The sequence below is a fragment of the Spermophilus citellus genome (genome assembly GCF_964194105.1).
Source record: "Spermophilus citellus genome assembly, chromosome: 5".
Taxonomy (NCBI): Eukaryota; Metazoa; Chordata; class Mammalia; order Rodentia; family Sciuridae; genus Spermophilus; species Spermophilus citellus.
In genome coordinates this window covers 175,301,874-175,324,561 of record NC_138186.1, presented here as the reverse complement: position 1 = coordinate 175,324,561, position 22,688 = coordinate 175,301,874, and the positions used below count along the sequence as shown (strand labels likewise).

Below are 22,688 nucleotides of genomic sequence, written 5' to 3'. Positions count from 1 at the left end.
TTTGTAAGCTTCAAATGCTATAGTTTGGATATCTTCTTAGTTAAAGACCACAAAGCAGCTATTATATTCGTTTTATATGCTATAGTACAGATTATATATTAATATTGAAGGTCACAGGGCAGCTAGTATATTTGTTTTAGAGTTCATAATATGGATATTATATTAATATTGAAGGCTACCTATTATATTAGTACTAGAAGCCACAGGATACTTATTTTATTAATACTAATGCCACAACAAGCTATTTTTAAGGAGTTATAAGCTAAGTTTAAGGAGTTATAGAATGGAGTTTGAGTTAATAATAAAAGCCACTTTGCAGCTCTTACATTACAGTTATACACTATTTTATGGATATTATATTAGTAGTAATTAGATATTATTATATATTATATTAGTAGTAAAGGCCACAAGACAATTATTATATCAGATTTAGATGCTATAGGATGAGTATTATATTAGTAATAAATGAGGCAGTGCAGCTATTCATTTTACATACTATAATATGAATATCTTATTATTAAAAGCTTCATGGCATACATTATCTTAGGTTTTGACACAATAATATGCATATCATATTAGAATTTTAAAACACAGTTACTGTATTCAACTTTGAAGCTATAATATGAATATCATGTTAGTATTTAAGCCCAAAGGACAGCTATAATATTAATTTTAGGTTCTATTGTATAGATATCTTATTAGTATTAAAGATCACAAGGCAGATATTATATTAGATTAAGATTCTATAATATGAATATTATATTAGTACTAAAATCCACAGGAAACCTATTATATTGGTTTTAGATGCTATAATAAGGATGCTATAGTAAGGATAAAATATTAACAATAAATCCACAGGCAGGTAATTTATTAATTTTTAAACCTATCATATGGATAATGTTAGTATTAAAGGTCACAGGGCAGCTGTTGTATCAGTTTTACATGCCATAATGTGGCTATCATGTTTCTGTTATAGCATCTATTCTGTGCAGCTATTTTGTCAGTATTATCTAATAATATGAATAAAATAGTATTTAAGGCCACATGGCAGCTATTGTATTTGTTTTAGATGCTGTAGTACTATATTACATTATTATTAAAGACTCCAGGGAAGCTATTTTGTTGTATTTAGATGGTAGAGTATGGATATCACATTACTATAGTATTAAAGGCTGCAAGAAAACTATTATGCCACTTTTTCTAAGAGAGAGAGAGAGAGAAAATTTTAATATTTTTTTTTTAGTTATCTGCGGACACAACGTCTTTGTTTGTATGTGGTGCTGAGGATCGAACCCGGGCCACACGCATACCAGGCAAGCGCACTACCACTTGAGCCACATCCCCAGCCCTTATACCACTTTTAATAGCTATAGTAAAGGCCATAGGAGAGATCTTCAGTTTTAGATACTATATCAAGGATGTCATATTAATAATAATATAATGATTATATTAATATAATATACAGGGAATTTACAATATTAGTTTTATGGGTTACTCTATGGATGTTATATTACTATTAAGTCACAGGATAGTTGGGCTGGGGTTGTGGCTCATTTGTAGAGTGCCTGCCTAGCACATGTGAGGCACTGAGTTCAATCCTCAGCATCACATTACAAAAAAATAAAAGGTATTGTTTCCATACACAACTAAAACAATATTTTTTTTTAAAATTCAGTGTAGCTATTATATTAGTTTTATATGTCACAGTATGAATATTATATTAATATTTAAGGCCATAGGGAAGCTATTATATTGTTTTTGGATGGTATATATGAATATATATTTAATATATATTTAAATATATTAAATTTTAAAAAGTATTAAAGCCCACAGGCAAATATTCTATTAGTTTTAGGTGCTAGTTTAACAATATCATATTAATATTAAGGGACCTTGGCAAATGTTATAATATGGATATCATATTAGTACTAAAAGCCACAGGACAGCTATTATATTAGTTTTAGATGCTACAATATGGACATTGTATTAATATGAAAGGCCACAGGAAAGGTATGTTATTAGTTTTAGGTCCACAGTATGGATATAATACTAAATCACACATTTCAGCTACTATGTCAGTTTTTGATGCCATAATATGGATACCATATTAGTTATAAAGTTCACAGGGGAGCTATTATATCCATTACAAGTTCATAGTATGGATGACATGTTTGTATTAAAAGGTCACAGGCAGCTCTTCAGTTTTAAAACTAATATTATATCCACATTATAGCATGTAAAACTGATATAACAGCTTTCCTTTGGCCTTAAAGCTTCCCTTTGGCCCACAAGGGTTCTGTGTTTGGGACTGGAGTCTCTGATGGCTTCACAAATGTGGCATGCTTGGTGGCTAGGAAGTTTCTGTGCCAAGACGAGAAATGCCTGGATACTAGGAAAACTTCTGTGCAAAGACAAGGGATGCCTACCTGCTGTAGCAATGCCTTGCATTAGAAGGCTTTGTGCCAGAGTCTTATTGGCTTTGACCTTGATCGCAGGCACACAGCTCCTGGGAATAAAGAAACACTCTTGTTATACAAGAAAAAATGTTTCCCCAAGTTCCCATGCTCCTGGACCTGCCCACCTAACAGTAACTGTAAATAAAAAACTTTCTTGATAGCTACACAAAGCTTCTAACATTGCATATTGTAACTGTAGAATGTAACTGAGGAATAAGCTGCATAACGTTGCTAACTCTATAACCTTCCAAATGACACAATAAACAATAGTATATTACTGATGCCAATGACCAAATGCAACCTATTGATATAAATAAAGCTGGCAGCTTGACCATTCTGCCATTCTGTCATTCTGACTCTTCATCTTCTCTCTCTCTTTTTATTTTCCTTACATTTAATATTAATATCCATACAGTTATCTATAAAGCTAATATAATAGCTACCCTGTGACCACATTATTGATATTACATTAATATTAAAGGCCACAGGGAAGCTACAATATTAGTTTTAGTTGTAATATCATGGATATCATAGTAGTATTAAAAGCCATTGAAGGTATTATCTTAGTTTTGGATGCTATAATATTTATATCATAATTTGATTAAACACTGCAGGATAACTATTAATTTTAGATGCTATATTATTGATATAAGAGGCCAAAGGGCCACTATTATTTCTAGATAGTACAGTATTGTTTTAGTAAGCTTTTTTGTCATTGTGTCTAAAATTCCTGACAAGAACAATTTTTAGAGAATGAAAATTTTATTTGACACTTATATTTTCCAGATCTCAGTCCATAGAAGACCAACTCCATGGCTCTTGCCCAAATGGTACAGAGGTAGGAAGCAAATCAAGATATGGCAAAGAGGAAGCAGATAGAGAGTTCTGCTCACCAGAGACAAATATACACTCCAAAGAAATGCCAGCAGTGACCCACCTTCGCCAGCTACACACTACCTTCCTACAGTTACCATCCAGTTAAACACTATCAGTGGATTAATGCACTCACTAGGTTAAGGCTCTCATAACCAAATAATTTCACCTTTAAATCTTTCTTACCTTTTCTCATACATGAGCTTTAGAGTAACACTTCATATCTAAACCATAACATTGTGCCCTTGGCCCCCCAAAAGTTCATGTCCATCTCATGATGCAAAATACATTGAGTTCATATCCAGGAGTCCACATGTTCTTAACAGTTCCAGTATTCCCCAAAAGTCAAAGTCCAAAACCTCTTCTGAAACTTAAGGAAAAGTCATCATGAGACCCCATAAAAATCACAGCAAGCTACATAATCCAATATATAATGGCATAGATTAAACATTTCCATTCTACAAGTGATAAATAGGGGCATAGAAAGAAGAGATGGGACCAAAACAAGACCAAAATCCAGCTGGGAAAACAAGATCTGTAGTTCCATATCAAGCATGCCAGGTGAGTGCATTACTGCTTGAGCCACATCCCCAGCCCAACAGATTACTATTAAATGCCAGAGGTCAGCTATTATGATAACTTTATATGCTATCATATGGATATGCTATATTATAGGGTTTATTGGTATCATATGGATATTTTACTTAAAATGACAAGGGGGCTATTTTATTATTTTCAGAGGGCATAATATGGATAAAATATTAATATTAAATGCCACAGTCTAGCTATTATATTAGTTCTAGGAGATATAGTTTGGGTATCATATTACCTATAAGGGCCACAGGGCTAATATTTTATCAGTTTTAGATGCTATTATGGGTATCATATAAATATTAAGTCCAAAGAGCAACTATTATATCAAGTTAAGATGCTATAATAAGGATGTCTATTGATATTAAAGGATACAGAGCAGCTATTATATCAATTTTAGATGCAATAGTATGTATTACATTAGCTTTATGGGCCACAGGGAAGATATTATATTAGCTTGAAATGCTATAGTACGGATATTACTTTAGTATAAAAGGCTATAGGGAGCCTATAATGTTAGTTTGGGATGTTATGGCATGAATATTATATTAACATTAAATGTCACAGGGAAACTATTATATATCAGTTTTAGATGTTACACTCTTAATAGCATATTAGTATTAAAGGCATCAGGGCAACTATTGTATTTGTTTTAGATCTATGTTATGTATGTTATTGTTTCAGTCATCTTTTTCACTGCTTTAACCAAAGGATCTGACAAGAACAATTTTAAAGGAGGAAAAGTTCATTTAGGGGCTCACAGTTTCAGAGAACTCAGCCAATAGATGGCCAACTCCATTCCTTGGGGCTTAAGGTGGGTCAGAAGAGTGTGGTGAAGGAAAGTGGTGATCAGGAAGCAGAGAACCTAGGCATAGCTCACCAAATAAGTACCCCAAAGGCACAGCCTCAATGACCCACCTCCTCCAGCTACACACTATTAGCCTGCAGTTTCCACTCAGTTAATTCCTGTCAGAGGATTACTAATTTGGGTTAAGGCTCTCATAACCCATCATTTCACCTTTAAACTTTCTTACATTGTCTCACACATGAGCATATCCAAACCAATTATATGATATTAAGGCCACAGTGCATCTATTATTTTATTTTATTTATTTTATATTTTTTATTTTTTTTAAAGAGAGAGTGAGAGAGGAGAGAGAGAGAGAGAGAGAGAGAGAGAGAGAGAGAGAGAGAGAATTTTTAATATTTATTTTCTAGTTCTCGGCGGACACAACATCTTTGTTGGTATGTGGTGCTGAGGATCGAACCCGGGCCGCATGCATGCGAGGCGAGTGCGCTACCGCTTGAGCCACATCCCCAGCCCCATCTATTATTTTAAATGCTGCAGTATGGATATTATATTAATATTAAAGGCCACAGGGTAGCTAATATATTTTATTAGCTTTGGATACTATAGGATGGATATCATATAAATATCAAAGGCCACAGGGCAACTATTGCATCAGTTTCAGATGTTCCAATATGAATATCATATTAGAATTAAACACTCCAGGTCAATAATTATGTACTATTAGATTCTCAAGTATGGATATCATGTTAGCATTAAAGTCAACATGGAAGTTTATTGGTTTTAACACTATCCTATAAATATCATATTAGTTTAATGGCCACAAAGCTGACATTATATTAGTTTAAGGTGATACAATATCATATTAATACTATAGGACCTATTTACCAGGTTTATATGGAGCACCTGTTTATCAGTTTTAGATTTATATTATGGATATTAAATGAATATTAAATTTCATAAGATACTTATTAAATTGGTTTCACAGGTTATAGGAATGATGTAACATTAATATTAAAGGCCACAGGACATCTATTACATCAGTTTTGGAGACTATAATATTAGTATCAAAAGCTACAGGGGAGCTATTAGTTTAACATGCTTTAGCATGGATGTCACTTAGTATTAAATTCTATTGCACAGCTACTTACTTGTTTTAGATATTATAGTTTGCATCTATTAGTAATAAAGACCTCTGATATCAGTTTTTTTGCTATAATATGGAAATCATATTAATATTAAAGGCCACAGAACAGTTATTTAATCAGTTTTCCATGGTATAGTATGAATAACATACCAATAATAAAGGCCACAAGACAGCTATTGTATTAAATTTAGAGGTCACAGTATGAATATTATGATATTAAAGTCTAGAGGGCAGCTATCATATTAGTTTTGGATGCTACACTATCAATATTAAAGGACACAAGGAAGTTATTACATTAGTTTTACATGGTATATTATAAATATTATATTAGCACTAAAGGCCACAGAGCAGTTATTACTTTAGTTTTAAAGAGCACAATATGTTTATCATATTACATATCATATTAAAGGGCCCAGGCAGTTACTATATTAAGTTTAGGAGCTAAAGTATGGGTAGCATATTAGTATTAAAGTCCACAAGGTATCTATTATGCTAGTTTTAAATCCAACAGTATGGATATAATATTTGTCCTAAAGAGACAGGACATATGTAATATTAATTAAAGATGCTATATTATGGATATAATATTAATATTTAAAGCCAGAAATCATCTATTATGTAATATATGCTATTATATAGATATTATAGTAAGATTAAAGGACACAAATCATCTATTATGTTAGCTTGAGTTGCAGTAGCATGGATATCATATTAGTATTTAAAGCCACAGTGACACTATTTTATTAGTATTGGATATACTGTAGCACAGATATCATATTAATATAAAAGCCACTGGGAAGCTATTATATTAATTTTTATGCTATACTATAAAAATTGTAATAGTTTTAAAGTTACAGGGCAGCTACTATATTACTTTTAGATGATAAATTAGCTATTATATCAGTTTCAGAGGCTACAGTACAAATATCATGTTAGTATTAAAGTGAACAGGTTAGATACTATATTGGCATATAAATGTCATAGGGAAGCTACTACATTAGTTCAATATGCTATAATATTGACATTGCATTGATATGGAAGACCACAATTCAGCTATTGTATCAGCTTTAAATACTGTAGTATGAATACCTATTAGCATTAAAGGCCACAGAGCACTATTATTCTAGTTTTAGAAGCTTTGGTATGGATATACCATATCCATACCAAAGCTGCTATAGTACTTTAGGATGCTATAGTATGCATATTACATTAATATTAAAAACCAAAGTCAGCTACTGTTACTTTTAGATTGCATATTATAGATATCATATGATCATGAAAAGACACAAAACAGCTCTTATATTAAGTTTATGTGCTTCTCTGTGGAGATTTTATTATTACTGGAATTCACTGGGCAGATAGTATATTAGTCTTAGATGCTATAATCTGGATATTACATTATAGTATCAATAGTATGGGTAAATATTAAAGGTTACAGGGAAGATATTATTATATTAGCATTAGATGCTACAATATGGATATCATGTTGGCATGAAGTTCACAGGACAGCTAATATATTAGTATAAAATACTTTCGAATGGATATAACATCAGTATTAAGGGCTACAGTAGAGCTATCATATTTATTTTACATGGTGTATTAGGATATTATATTAGTATTAAATTCCACAGGGAATCTATTACATTAGTTTGTCATGCTATAGTACTGATACCACATTGATGTTAAATGTCACTTTCCTGCTACAATATTAGCTTTAGATTCTAGAATGAGGATATTACATTAGTATTAATTGACACAGGGAAGCTATTTTATCAATTTTATAATAGTTGGATATAGTGTAAGTACTTAAAGTCACAAGGTAGCATTTATATCACTTACATTTTATAGTATTGATTTTATACTAGTATTAAAGTCCACAGGGCAGTTATTATATCCCTTTTTGATGCAATAATATGGGTAAATATTAATATTAAAGGCCAAAGGATTAGGGTAAGCACCCATGGATTCAATGCCCAGTATCCTCCCCCAAAAAAGATTAAACTACTCTAAAGTAAAACCTTAGGACATGGTTATATTTTCTCAAACACCTACTTGTTTAATTATTCATACAGTTAATTACTAGTAACTGACACTCTTAGCTAGTTCTGTATTTTATTATGAACATTTATAACACAAAAATCAAATAGTTCAAACTAATATAAATTTCAAAGTATGTGAGCTGGGGTTGTAGCTCAGTGATACAGAACTCACCTAGCATGTGTGAGGTGCTAGGTTTGAGCCTCAGCACCACATAAAAAGAAATAAATGAAAATGAAGGCACTGTGTCCAACTACAACTAAAAATTTTTTTAAACAATTCAAAGTATATGCCTCTTTTACATATTTCATGTTGAAATAATAACATATGTTAACTTATTATATTTTTATGTTGTCACTAGGTTCTAGGTTTTCCTTCTTAAAACGTGATCACTACAGAGGAAAAATATGACATTTTGGAGATTTTATTTTAACTCCTGGTTTAACTTTCCTGAAAGAATGACTTTATAAAAAAAATGTTCTAATGGCAAACTGACTCACTGTGACTGAATCACTTATCCCAAAAAATCCTTGTCTCTATTTTATTTCTATGAACACATTTTAGCAGCAATATAATCAAATATTTGTCACTGGGACAAATAGTCAAAGAACATCCATTTCAAAAAAAAAAAAAAAGAACATCCATTTCCTCCAAGACATCTACAGGAAGTGGTGAGCCAAGAGAAGCAGAGGTGTCAGATCAGTCCAGGAGTGATATTAGATGCTGCTGTGTTGTAGGAAACTCTACCTTTTAGAAATCACAAGGAGCTATGGATGCCCAAACTCTTGCATGAGTCTAAATCTAGTTGAAATTCTAAGTAATTTTATTGTCACTAGCTCAGCTTGAAACTAATGACAACTAAAGGATCTATGGGGCCCGGGATGTAGCTCAGTGTTAGAAAGATGTCCTAGCATGCTAGAAGCCCTAGGACCAACCCCCAGAACCACAAAAGGAAAAAAAAAAAAGAATTTGTGTCTTATTTGTGTAATCAAATAGAAAATGAATAATCATTCCTCTTAAGGAAACATGTTGGACCTAAAACACTTGAGACTCTCAGAATCAAAACACTCTCCTTATAGTGTATTGCATACCTAGACCATCATGAACAGTGGTGTCACATCATAAAGCATGTTCACATTAAGCATACCATCAAAACAACAAAAAAGGCTTTATTGACTGTTGATAAGAAAAATGAACATAATCTAGCTTAGGAAATTATTAACACAACATTAGGATAACATTCGGATAAAATGTAATCATGGCATTTCCCACATGTAATAACTCTAAATACTAATAAATACATAATTTCAAAAGAAAGTCAAATTTCTAAAATCAAAAGCAAACTGATACATTTTTAAATAATATTTTGAACAGAGGCAAAACAAAGAGTTCTCCCACAAGAATTCCTGACAACATAAAGTATCATGCTCATTAGAAGGCCCATCCCTTTGTATGCAAGGAATAAGAGAACTTTCTGATGAATATAGAACTTTAATAGGACATATGGACATGCTTTCTAAATTTTAAAGAAGAAAAAATATCTTTTTTTTAAAAAAAGCTTATTTTTAGTAAATGTATCTGAATTGCAAAAAAGCAGCTACTGACTTGTCTCTTACATTTGGTAATGATTTGCATCTCAGGAGATTTCATCTATAGTGGTTTTAAATATGAAATATCAATAGTTAACATTAAAAATATCCTCCCTCTTCTCTTTTAAAACTGATTTGAAATTTTCTTAGAATAATTTCATATGAATTTGGAAGAGGCACTGTGGTATATGTATGTATGTGGGAATACATGACCTTTTTTAAAAAAATCTTTATTTTAGTTGTAGTTGGACACAATACCTTTGTTTTATTTACTTATTTTTATGTGGTGCTGAGGATCGAACCCAGGTCCTTGCATGTGCTAGGTGAGTGCCCTACTACTGAGCCACAACCCCAGCCCCAATACATGATCTTTTTAAAGCATACCTCTCATGCTTGAGTCCTGTCAAAGACATCTTCTGTGTGTGTGTGGTGCTGGGATGGACTCTATGGCCTCTCACATGCCAGGCAAGTGCTCTGCTACTGAGCTGCACATCCACTCTCCAAAGATACCTTAATAAGTGGAAATTAATTAAAATCATTTGATTACGAGCATTTCCAAACAATACAATTCTCTCAAACAAAAACAAAGTAAGCTAAAAGTAATTTTTAAAATATTCCTTATAAAAAAAATAGAAGTCCAAAGAATTAAAAATTCTATAAAGGGCTAGAATGTGGTGCAAAGGCAGAGCATTTGCCTGGCATGTGTCAGGTCCTGGGTTCAATCCTCAGCACCACATATAAATAAACAAAATAAATAAATAAAATAAAAAGATCCACTGACAACTGCAGGATTTAGGAGCTCTGTGCAAATAACCAAGGTAAAAGAATCAATATTAGGACAAAAAAATGCTCCTAACACCTCTGTCACTCAGGAAATATAAAGATTTTAGGAGTGCTGCACCAGGAACTGGGTGCAGAGGCTGAATGTGTATTTCTTATTATGTCACAGCCCATAATCTGGAGCAATAATGAATTCATTGCTCATAATGGAACAATGAATTAATTATATGGCAGAAACTGGGAGCTAGATTTCCCACTGATGGGGTGAGAAGTTATGATAAACAAGGGATGAAGGCAGAGGGATCTATGTCATAATGGGTCAGAATCCATTGACTGCAGATCAGTATAAACTCACATTTTGCTTAATACATTCACAGATGGTTCCACATAAACATAGTTATAACTAGGGGGTATGAAAAGATTAGAATACACATAAACTTCTTTGCATTGTCAGTTGTGTGGATCAAGATGCAAGATGAAATATTTTTTTATACACTGTTTAAAGACCTTTATTTTATTTGTTTATTTTTATGTGGTGCTGAGGATCGAACCCAGTGCCTCACACATGCCAGATGAGTACACTGCCACTGAGCCACAACCCCAGCCCCTGCCAGATGAAGGATTTTAATATCACTCTCCAATCAAAGGAGCCATGACTCTTTGAAGAAATGGCTGATACTAAGAGTAACACAGTAAATATATAAGTCAGGGTAATTTAAATATCAGAAAGAAAAAACTTTGGGACAAAACCAGAAAATATGTTAAAGGACAACAGGAGATAATGGAAAGATCTCCAATGGAAAGAATTCCCAATGGTTAAAGTAGGGATGAATTGAGCCACAAAGTAGTATTTAAAAAGGGGGGGAGAACAAAAAACAGCTTAATCAAACTATCCAGATGACTGATATATATAAATGACTGAATACACAAACAAATGAGGCTGAGTAGAAACCTCTTGTGCAGAAGAATTCCATATAATTGAGAGAGACACAGTCATCAAGGAGGTAGAGCTAACTCTCTGATCCCTAAGCGTGGGCTCTGCATTACAACTTCCTCCAGAAGAACAGACAATGTGGACATTCAAAAAAAGAGTAACTTCATAGTAAGAAACCTGAAAGTCCCTTCCTAAAGCAGGTGAGCACAATCAATACTACCATTTCAACTTGAGGGCAGGAGATGATAGAGCTGCTTTTCATCTCAGTGACCAGCTTCCCCCAGTCCAATAGCCCCAGGCTAAATATGAGAAGCACAAGGAAACCTGAAAGGCACTGCCTCAGCCAGGTGGGCACAGTCAATACTAATATGACAATAAGGACAAGAGATGACAGAGCAGCTCTTCACCTCTGTTACCTGCCTCCCCCAGACCCACAGCCCCAGTTTAAATATGAAAAAAGGAAAATTCCAAAAAAAAATTATAAAAATACCTGACAAGTCATCCTCAATGCTCTCAAGGTCATAGAAACTGTCACCCCAAGAGAAGTCTATGGAGACATGATGACTGGATGTCATGTTGGCTCCTAGATGGGATCCTAGAACAGGAAGACACAGAACTGAGAATCCAAAGGATATGTGACTTCAGTTAATGTTAACATACCATTATTTTTTCTTCATGACAAATGGTCTAAGATGTTAACACTTTAGAGACAGCTCACCTAAGTCATAACAAGGGAAGAAACCAGATTGAGGCTACCTGGGAAATCTCTACACTTTCTTTTCAATCTCTGTATAAAGATAAAACTAATCCTGGCATGGTGGCACATGCCTGTAATCTCAGCATCCTGGGAGGCTGAGGCAGGAGGATTTCGAGTTCAAAGCCAGCCTCAGCAACTTAGTGAGGCCTTAAGTAACTCTGTGAGAACCTGCCTCTAAATAAACACTTACTTGTTTAATTATTCATACAGTTAATTACTGGTAACTGACACTCTTAGCTAGTTCTGTATTTTATTATGAACATTCATAACACAAAAATCAAATAGTTCAAATTAATATAAAATTCAAAGTATGTGCTTCTTTTACATATTTCATGTTGAAGTAATAACATAAATAAACTCCTTATATTTTTATGCTGTCACTAGGTTCTAGGTTTGCCTTCTTAAAACTTGATCAATAGAGGAGAAAAAAAATGACATTTTAGAGATTCTATTTCAACTCCTGGTTTAACTTTCCTGAAAGACTGACTTTATATATAAAAAAAGTCCTAATGCAAATTGACTCACTGTGTCTGAATCATTTATCCCAAAGAATCCTTGTCTCTATTTTATTTCTATGCATACCTTTTTAGCAGCAATATAATCAAATATTTGTGACTGGGACAAATAGTCAAAGAAATAGTCATCTCCTCCAAGAACTCTGCATGAAGTGGTGAGCCAAGAGAAGCAGAGGTGTCAGCTTGGTCCAGAAATTATATTAGATGCTGCTGTGCTGTGAGAAAACACTCTACCTTTTAGAAATCACAAGGAGCTATGGATGCCCACACTCTTGTATGAGTCTAAAACTAGTTGAACTTCTAAGTAATTTTATTGTCACTAGCTCATCATGAAGCTAATGACAACTAAAGGATCTATGGGGCTGGGGATGTAGAAAGATTTCCTAGCATGCAGGAAGCCCTAGGACCAACCCCCAGAACCACAAAAAAAAAAAAAAGAATTTGTGTCTTCTTTTTATAATCAAATAGAAAATGAATAATCACTCCTCTTAAGGAAACATGTTGGACCTAAAACACTTGAGAGACTCTCAGAATCAAAATACTCTCCTTACAGTGAATTGCATAGCTAGATCACCATAAACAGTGGTGTCACATCATAAACCATATTCACATTAAGCATACCATCAAAAAACAACAAAAAGGCTTTATTGACTGTTGATAAGAAAAATGAACATAATCTAGCTTAGGAAATTATTAACACATTGGAAACATATGATACTGATATCAAAATACTCCAGGACAAGCCAGGCACTTTGACTCATGCCTGTCATCTTGGCTATTTGGGAGGGTAAAGCAGAAGGATCACAAATTTGAGGCTGACATTAGCAATTCAGCTAGACCCTGTCTCAAAATGAAATTGTAACAAAGACTGGGGACATATGTAGTTCAGGGCTTGCATAGCACAAGCAAGGACCTGGGTTTAATCCCCAGTGCCAAAAAAAAAAAAAAATTCTCCAGGTGAGACATCTGACAACTATGGCAGGTACAGAACAAGGCAGAAGCCATTATGTCAGCCTCCTCAAAATGATTAAAGTAAACCTGCACTTTGTTCAGCTCACAATACTAACATGTCTGATTTCTGCTTCTAATAATTCAAATGCAACCATTTAAATATGATCAAAAGTGCATGTACTTTTCTAATTAATCCAACAAATATGAGAGAGATACTAAACTGCATTCTGAAAGCCACCTTATAAGCACATAGGGGCACCAACATTAGGATAAAATGTAATCATGGCATTTCCTACATGAATAACCCTAAATACTAATAAATACATAATTTCAAAAGACAGACAAATTTCTGAAATCAAAAGCAAATTGATACATTTTAAATGATACTTTGAACAGAGGCAAAACACTTAAAGAGTTCTCCCACAAGAATTCCTGACAACAAAGTATCATGCTCATTAGAAGGCCCATCCCTTTGTATGCAAGGAATAAGAGAACTTTCTGATGAATATAGAACTTTAATAGGACATATGAAAATGCTTTCTAAATTTGAAAAGAAGAAAATATGTTTTTTAAAAGCTTATTTTGAGTAAATGTATCTGAATTACAAAAAAGCAGCTACTGACTTGTCTCTTACATTTTGTAATGATTTGCATCTCACGAGATTTCATCTATAGTGGTTTTAAATATCATGAAATATCAATGGTTAACATTAAAAATATCATCATCCCTCTTCTCTTTTAAAACTGATTTGAAATTTTCTTAGAATAATTTCATATGAATTTGGAAGAGGCACTTTGGTATATGTGTATATGTGTAAATACATAATCCTTTTTAAAATTTTTTCTTTACTTTTAGTTGTAGTTCAACACAATACCTTTGTTTTATTTACTTATTTTTATGTGGTGCCAAGGATCAACCCATGGCCTTGCACGTGCTAGTCGAGTGCCCTACTGCTGAGTCACAATCCCAGCCCCAATACATGATCTTTTGAAACTATACCTCTCATGCTTGAGTCCTGTCAAAGACATCTTCTGAGTGTGTGGTGCTGGGATGGACTCCATGGCCTCTCACATGCCAGGCAAGTGCTCTGCCACTGAGCTGCACACCCAGTCTCAAACATGTCTTAATAAATGGAAATTAATTAAAATCATTTGATTATGAGCATTTCCAAACAAGACAATTCTCTCAAACAAAACAATTGTCTCAATCAAAAACAAAGTAAACTAAATTTTTTAAATATTCCTTATTGGTGTAATCAAATAGAAAATGAATAAAAAAAATAGAAGTTCACAGAATTAAAAATCCTATACAGGACTAGAGTTGCGGCACAAAGGCAGAGCATTTGCCTGGAATGTGTTAGGCCCTGGGTTCAATCCTCAGCACCACATATAAATAAACAAAATAAATAAATAAAATAAAAAGATCCACTAACAACTAAAAAAATATTTTAAAAATTCTGTAGAAAATTGAAAGAATGTTAATTAAAAATTGAATAGGAAAAACCTATTACACAGAACTGAAGGCCATGGGGAATTACATAGCAAAATAACTCTAAAATAAGAAAAAATAATGAATCAATTAGCATACAAAAGCTTGGACTGATACTTAGAGTTCTCCCACTGGATGGGATCCTGGGATCATCAGGGCTCAAGGCTGGCTGTCATCTGCCCTTTAACAAATTCTGATTTTATTTCAAATGTTCATGATCTATAGAGAATAAAAGAGAGAGAAAGGTGAGTTTTCTAAATTTATTTTATGGTATGTCAAATTTTGATAATAGTCAAGATAATTCATCCAATGCAGGATGTCAGTGTTTATACAACAGATGTTATTTGTGCACCATACGAATATATTGCCAATTAGCACAGCAGCCAGGGAGCTGCTCATCCTAGACTAACAGGGGCAGAGTCTGGAGGAGGGGGATGGAAAGTCAGGAGGGGGGGCTGGAAGATAAGTGGGGTCTGGAGAAGAGGCAGGGTCTTAAAGAGGAGGGTTTGGCTGGGGTTATGGCTCAGTGGTAGAGCACTTGCCTAGCATGTGTGAGGCACTGGGTTCAAACCTAAGCACCACATACAAATAAATAAACAAAATAAAAGCATTGTGTCCATGTGCAACAAAAAAAAATTTAAAAGAGGAGGGGTGAGGTCTGGAGGAGGGGCAGGACAGGAAGAAGGGAAAGATCTGGAGGAGAGACAGGGTCTGAAGGAGGGGGAAAATGAGTCACAAGGGGGCAGGGCTTCACAGAGGGGTGGAACCTGAGGAAGGGACAGGCCCTGGAACATGAGTAGAACCTAGAGGAGAGGCAGGGTAGGAAGGAGGGGGAAGGGTGGATCAGGAGGACAAGCAGGGCCATAGAATATAGGTGGGGTCTAGAGGAGAGGCAGGGTCTGGAGGGGAAGGCCTTAGCAAGAGGGTCCTGGAGGGGTGGCTTCTTGCTAATTAAACTCTCCACCAAAAGAAAAACGTGTGGCTGTGGTAGCTCAGTGGTAGAGCACTTGCCTAGATGTGTGAGGCACTGGTTTTGATCCTCACCACCACATAAAAAGAAATAAATAAAATAAATATATTGTGCCCTTCTATAACTAAAAAAAATTGAAAAAAAAACTAAGAGATTAAAGAAAAAGAAAAATGTGGTTCATGAGTTTGATTCCACAAAAAACATGAGATGTATTTTTAATAAATTCTGGCTTGGTTAGAAGTAATATATTTAAACTTAAGCAGCTCAAAAGGCTGAGGCAGAAGGATCTCAACTTCAAAACCAGCCTCAGCAAAAGCAAGGCATGAAGCACCTCAGTAAAACCCTGTTTCTATAATACAAAATAGGGCTGGAGATATGGCTCAGTGGTCACATGCAACAACAACAACAAAAAAAAAAAAAAAAAAAGATAAGTACTAAGTTCAATCCTCAGTACTCAAAAATAAAAATTAAATTTTTTTAAAAAAAATTAATAGTGGGTTGTTAACATATGTACTTTTCAATATTTTTTTCTACTATTTTAACACTGCAAGAAAAAGCAAACCATTTAAACACTAAGGAAAACAAGGAAGTGGACTGGGGTCCCCTTCCCTTAAGCTGTACATTCCTCCTTCCTCCCTGCCAGGTTCCCTAGAAACCACCCTGGGTCACTGTGTTAAGATGATGAGGGTCACAGCCTAAGGAAGGGTCACTGCTGCACAGGGAACCAGGATGAAATTGTGAAGGACAGAGTGGGGCTGACAGCCAAGGCTGCCCTCAGCTCTCAGGTCCAGGACAGGGTTTGCTCCTCATGCTTCCCACCATCTCCTCACCGGCTGCCAGAGCTGCCAGAAGCTTCTGAGCCATCTCTCTGAGGCTGCTCTGAAGAAAAGGGAATCACAGGTGTCCCTAGAGACATGACCATGAGGGTCCCCATGCTATACATCTCCTCAGGCTGCTCTGAGCAGAAAACACCAGGCTTCTCTAAAAATATAACCCATGAGGGCCCCAAGCCAGGCATCTCCCCCCGGCTACTCAGAGGAGAAGGGAACCCCAGGCATCCAAAGAGACATAAACCAGAGGGTCCACACACCAGGCATCTCCCTCAGGCCACTCTGAGGAGAAGAAAACCCAGGGCCTACATAGAGTTGCAACCCACAAGGCTCCCCACATCTGGCATCTGCCTCAGGCCAATGTGAGGAGAAGGAAGCCCCAGGCATCCCTAAGACATGACTCACAAAAGTCCCTAAGCCAAGAGTCCTTGCTGAGGCTGCTCTGAGGAGAAGGGAGCTCCGTGAGCCCCTGGAGGCATGACCCACGAGAGTCCCCAACCTGGGTCTCTCTCAATCTGCTCTGAGAAGGGAGCTCTGTCCCTCCATGTGAAGTGACCCAACACTCCCAGGAATGGGGCTCTCCTGGGTTGGTCCTGAGGGGGAAGCAGTCTCCTCACTTTCAAAAAGGCGGCATTAAAGATGGCGGCGAGGCCCCACCCCTGATTGACTATGCCTCCTTTGGCCAAGCACAGCAACCCTGGCAACCGCCCCAGGCAGCTCTGAGGAGACGGGAACCCAGGGCTACTTAGAGAATTGACCCACGAGGCTCCCCAGGCCTGGCATATCCCTCAGGCTGCAGTAAGGATGAGGTTGTCCTGCAGTGTCCCTAGAATGTGACCCACGAGGGTCCCCAAACCAGGCGTCTCCTTCAGGCTGCTCTGAGGAGAATGGAACCCCAGGCATCCCTAGAGACACGACTCACAAAAGTACCTAAGCCAAGAGTCCACTGAGACTGCTCTGAAGAGAAGGGAGTTCCGTGAGTCCCTGGAGGCATGACCCATGAGAGTCCCCAACCTGGGAACTCAATCCGTTCTGAGAAGGGAGCTCTGGCCCTCCCTGTGTAGTGAGCCAACACTCCAAGGACTGGGGCTCTCCTGGATTGGTCCTGAGGGGGAAGCCAGCCCCTCACTCTCAAGGAGGCGGCCTTAAAGATGGCGCTGAGGCCCCGCCCCTGGTTGGCCACGCCCCCTTCCGCTGCACACAGCAACCCTGGCGTCTGCCCCAGGCTGCTCTGAGGAGAAGGGAACCCCCAGCCTAATTAGAGACATGACCCACGAGGCTCCCCAGGCCTGGCATCTCCCTCAGGCTGCTGTAAAAATGAGGGAGCCCCCCAGTGTCCCTAGAATGTGACCCAAAATGGTCCCCACACCAGGCACCTACCTCAGGCTGCTCTGAGGAGAACAGAACCCCAGGCATCCCTAGAGACATGACCCAAGAGGGTGCCCGCACCAGGCATCTCCCTCAGGCCACTCTGAGTTAAAGGGAACCCCAGGCACCCCTAGAGACATGGCCCACAAGGGTCCCCACACCAAGTGTCTCTCTCAGGCTGCTGAGGAGAAGGGAACCCCAGGCATCCCTAGAGACACGACTCACGAAAGTCCCTAAGCCAAGAATCAACACTGAGGCTGCTCTGAGAAGGGAGCTCCGTGAGCCCCTGGAGGCATGACCCACGAGAGTCCGCAACCTGGGTGTCTCTCTCAATCTGCTCTGAGAAGGAAGCTCTGCCACTCCCTGTGGAGTGACCCAACACTCTGAGGACTGGTGCTCTCCCAGGTTGGTCCTGAGGGGGAAGTCAGCTCCTCACTCTCAAGGAGGCAGCATTAAAGATGGTGGCAAGGCCCTGCCCCTTATTGACCACACCCCTTTGGCCAGGCGCGGTGCAGGAGCTCCTCCCAGCTCAGAGGCAGGGCCTCTCCTGGCTTCCTGGTGAATGTCTGCACCTTCTTCCACCCTCAGCAGTTAATGAATAAAATATGTTCCCACTGCTCTAATTAGGTCTGGCTGTGGCACCTGAGGAGTGGAATCTCAGAAAAGGAGAAATGGAGTCCAGGAGACCCCCTCGCTGCACTCCACCAGGCCAAGTGCTGCAGCAGCCTGAGACAGGCAGGCAGAGGCACAAAGGGAGGCAGCTACGGGGAGTCTAGACCCTCAGCCCAAGGGCAGAAGCCAGAAACAGACCACCTCAGAGGCTTCTGGGATGTGTAGTCTTTGAGACAGAGTGACTTAGGCAGGGACTGCTCCAATTCAGAATCAGGGGTTTTAAGAAAATCTGTTAATTCCCAGCCCAGGGTGACCACTGTAGGAGGGTAGAAGAACCTGAGCTCAGACCAAATTCCCAGTAGCCTATGAGCATTCTAGATCATTCAGTCTGTCTTGCCTGCCCAGCTCTCACCATGGATGCCTCTGGGAGCTTCAGGCTACACAGATTCAGGGTTCTCAGGGTTTCTGGACAGTGTAGTCTGGTGCTCTGCTCACACAGTCTTTGCCCTTCGGGACCATGGAAGCTGTGTGCCATGTGCTGGCCCAGACACCCTGGAGAACCCTGGCAGTAGACTCTGGTGTTCTACCCGTGCAGCCCTCACCCCAGAAGCCTAGGGGTTGCAAGTAGCACATTCACCCTCATACCATCAGGATTCTGGGTAGTGCAGTCTTGTATTCCACATTGCAGGCCAGCTGCAGAGGCCAGCTGCAGAGGCCAGCTGCAGGCTACTCAGGCACCCCTAGTGATTCTGAACAGTGTAGCCTGGCATTCTGCCCACTCAGCCCTCACTTCAGAAGTCTATGGGGGCTTCAAGTAGCACATTCAACCTCCAGTCTTCTACAATGCAGCACCCTCTGCAGAGGTCTCTAGAAATTGCAGGCTACACAGTCACTCAGGCATCCCTAGGGATTCTAGACACTGTAGTCTGGTGTTCTGCCCATGCAGCATTACTACAGTGGATTCTGGGAGCTGCAATCCCCCAAGGATCCTGGGTATTATAGCCTGGTGCTATGTTCAACTGTACAGTGACTACTTAGAGCTCGGAGCCTCCAGGAATTCTGAGTATTGTAGTCAGTTATACTCAGTCAGCTCTGACCACAGAGGTCTCTGAGAGCTGTGGGCCATGATTATTCTGGGTAGTGCAATCCATCCTACCTAAGTGGACTTCACCCCCATCACGGCTCTGGGATCTGTGTAGCACAAGCCTACATAGACACCCCTGAGGAGTCTGTGTAGTGCAATACAAAGCTTGCCCCTGCAGTACTCAAAAGGTAGGTGTCTGGGAGCTGCAGGCCCCCAGGGATTCTGGGTAGTATAGTATTGCCCTCTACCTAAATAGCCCTCACTGTGGAAGCCTCTGAGAGTTCCAGGCCACATGGACACGGGGCACCTCCAAGAATTCTAGGTAGTGTAGTTCAGCTCCCTACCCTGCAGTCCTCACTATTGCAGATCCTGGGAACTGTGATCCCCGCTGAGGATTCTGGATAAGGTAGTCCAGTGTTTTGCCTATATGCCCCTACTGCAAGGGCCATGAGAACTGAAGGCCACATGCTTGTCTTGGTACTGAAGACCTCACTGTGGAAGCCTCCTGGAATTATAGGCAGCACATTCACCAGTGTGTCCCCAGGAATTGTAGGTAGTGTAGTCTGACCTGCATAATGCACAGCTCTCACTTGGGAGGCCTCAGGGAGTTGCAGGCTGCATACTATTGGGCAACACACCCCACCAAGGATTCTGGATACTGTAGTTAAGCTCTCAGCCCAACAGTTCTCACAACAGAGGATCCTGAGAGCTACTGGCACCGAGATTTGTGGGTAATTTAGTCCTGTGTTTTTCCTACTCACTGCAGAAAATTCTGAAACTAAAGTTCCCCCTTAGGATTGTGGGTAATGCAGTTCAGTGGTTTGCCCACTCACCACAGAGGATTCTGGAAGCTGCAGTCCCTGAGGGTTCTGGGTAATGCAGTCTAGTGTTTGCCCTGCACAGTCCTGCTGAGGATCACAGGAGCTGAAGACCCCATGCTTTCCCTGGGACCCTGGAGATTCTAGGAAGTGAGCTCTACCAACAAAAGCATCACCACCAAATCCTCTGGGACTTACAGGGTTACAGAGTATGTAGGCATCCCCAGAAGTTCTGAGCATTGAAGTCTGGTATTCTGCCCTTAAAAATCTCACCCCCAGAGGCTCCTGGGCAGAGCAGGCACCCAAAAGTAATTGGCAGCATAGTTTGATTTTTTGTCAATACAGCCCTCTCTGCAGAGGTCTCTGCAAGTTGCAGGTCCCCAAGAATTATGGGTAGCACAGTCTGTCATTTGACCATGCTGCCCTCCCTGCAGAAGGCTCTGGTAACTGCAGTGATGATTCTACAGTTACCCAGGATTCTGGGTAGTGCAATCCATCATAATTTTTGCATCTCTCACCCTAGAGGCTCCTGAGAGCTTCTTGCTGCATTTTCAAGAGCCCTTACCCTCAGGCCCCAATCAGACTCCAGGCACTGGGCCCTCCCTGCACCATCTTGAGGGGGCATTTGTGTCCTCAGACACTCAAGCCACACAAAATACATTGACATACCATGATAATGAGCATCCAAAGCCTCAGTAAGAAATACTGTTGTAAAATAAGTTCTCCTAAAATATTACCTGAGAAAGTAAAGAACATGGCAGAACTTACTTCTCAGCCCACCAGGCAATGCACAGGAAGCTTCTTCCTCATGTTTTCCTCACATGGACCTCAGTCATCCTGAATCCACAGTGGAGCCTCCATGGGTAGGTGCCAAGGAGAAGGAAGCTCTGGCCCTCACCGTAGACATATCCACCAGGCATCCCCAGGCCATGGTATCTTTCCAGGTGTCTCCCCAGAATTTAAAAAAAAAGAAAAGAAAAAAAAACTCTGGTCTACACCTTAGATAGAGCCTCTAGGAGTCCCTAGATGTGGCATCTCTCAGGTGGATCCCCAGGAGAAGGAAGTTTGATTAGGGCACAGAACACAGCCCCCAAAAGCAGTTGATCAGAGAAAGTTGTTCTGAGTGCCCCCTGCTGGCCACTGTGGGCAGTGAAGGATGCTGGGTGTTCACTGTTCAGAGCTGCACCCCCTTGTGCTAGGCACAATGAAGCTCTTAAATTCATAGTTCTGACTATTCCAGGTCATGATTTTGGATTGAAAAGAAATAGAGCCTACCTCCTATGTCTTGATCAGAATGGATGGAGATAGCAAGCAGCAAAGTACACGGCCCATAGACAAAATTTCATTGATTTCCTATATTTCAGCCATCATGTAGGGGAAACAGTGAAATTTATAAACTGGAATAAGAAACATTTTAAAGCATTAATATTTAAAATAGAGACCCCAAATTTGAAGTACTTACATGTAAGTATTAAAGTACAATCATTTCACAAAATCTTGAAATGTTTATAAAGAAATCAAATGAAATATAAATAAATACAGAGATAGTCTTTGCTCAGGTCTCAATATAATTAAGATGAAACTACCTCAAACCTGATCTGAAGATTCAGTGCATTCCAGAAATTCCCAACACGCTCTTTTTAAACTTAGACTAGACATCACTGACTTCAAAAGGACACACATTTCAAGAAGCCACACATATGGATGCCAGAACCTATCAAAATACTCTCTAGATTTGCATTTAAAATGGGAAACTGTAAAACTCTAGAAGATGTGCATGATCACATGTTTCACGATGAGGTTCTAAATACAACCCACCCCCAAAATCCACGAAAGCTATGGATGTGGCTCAGTGGTTAAGCACCCTGGGTTCAATCCCTGCTATCAAACAAACAATAACAACAAGAAATCCATGAAAGAAAAACCTTATAATGTGGACTGTATTAAATTCCTCTGTAAAAAATCATATTAAGGAAATAAAAAGACAAATCAAAGACTGGGGAAATCTTTGGAAAGTATATATCTAAAACAAACTTGTGTACAAAATATAGTAAGACTCAACAATAAGACAACATAATGG

At 38.6% G+C, this 22,688-nt stretch overlaps 1 long non-coding RNA gene across 1 annotated transcript; it reads right to left on the bottom strand.

Moving 5' to 3' along the window:
• Nucleotides 1–1,782: 1,782 nt before the first annotated feature.
• LOC308650558 lies at nucleotides 1,783–21,680 on the bottom strand. Its single transcript, XR_014022344.1, has 4 exons — nucleotides 21,377–21,680; nucleotides 15,026–15,145; nucleotides 3,516–3,699; nucleotides 1,783–2,506 (listed from the first exon to the last, which is right to left on the bottom strand). It is a non-coding gene; the product is annotated as an uncharacterized lncRNA (long non-coding RNA).
• Between the last annotated feature and the right edge of the window lie 1,008 nt (nucleotides 21,681–22,688).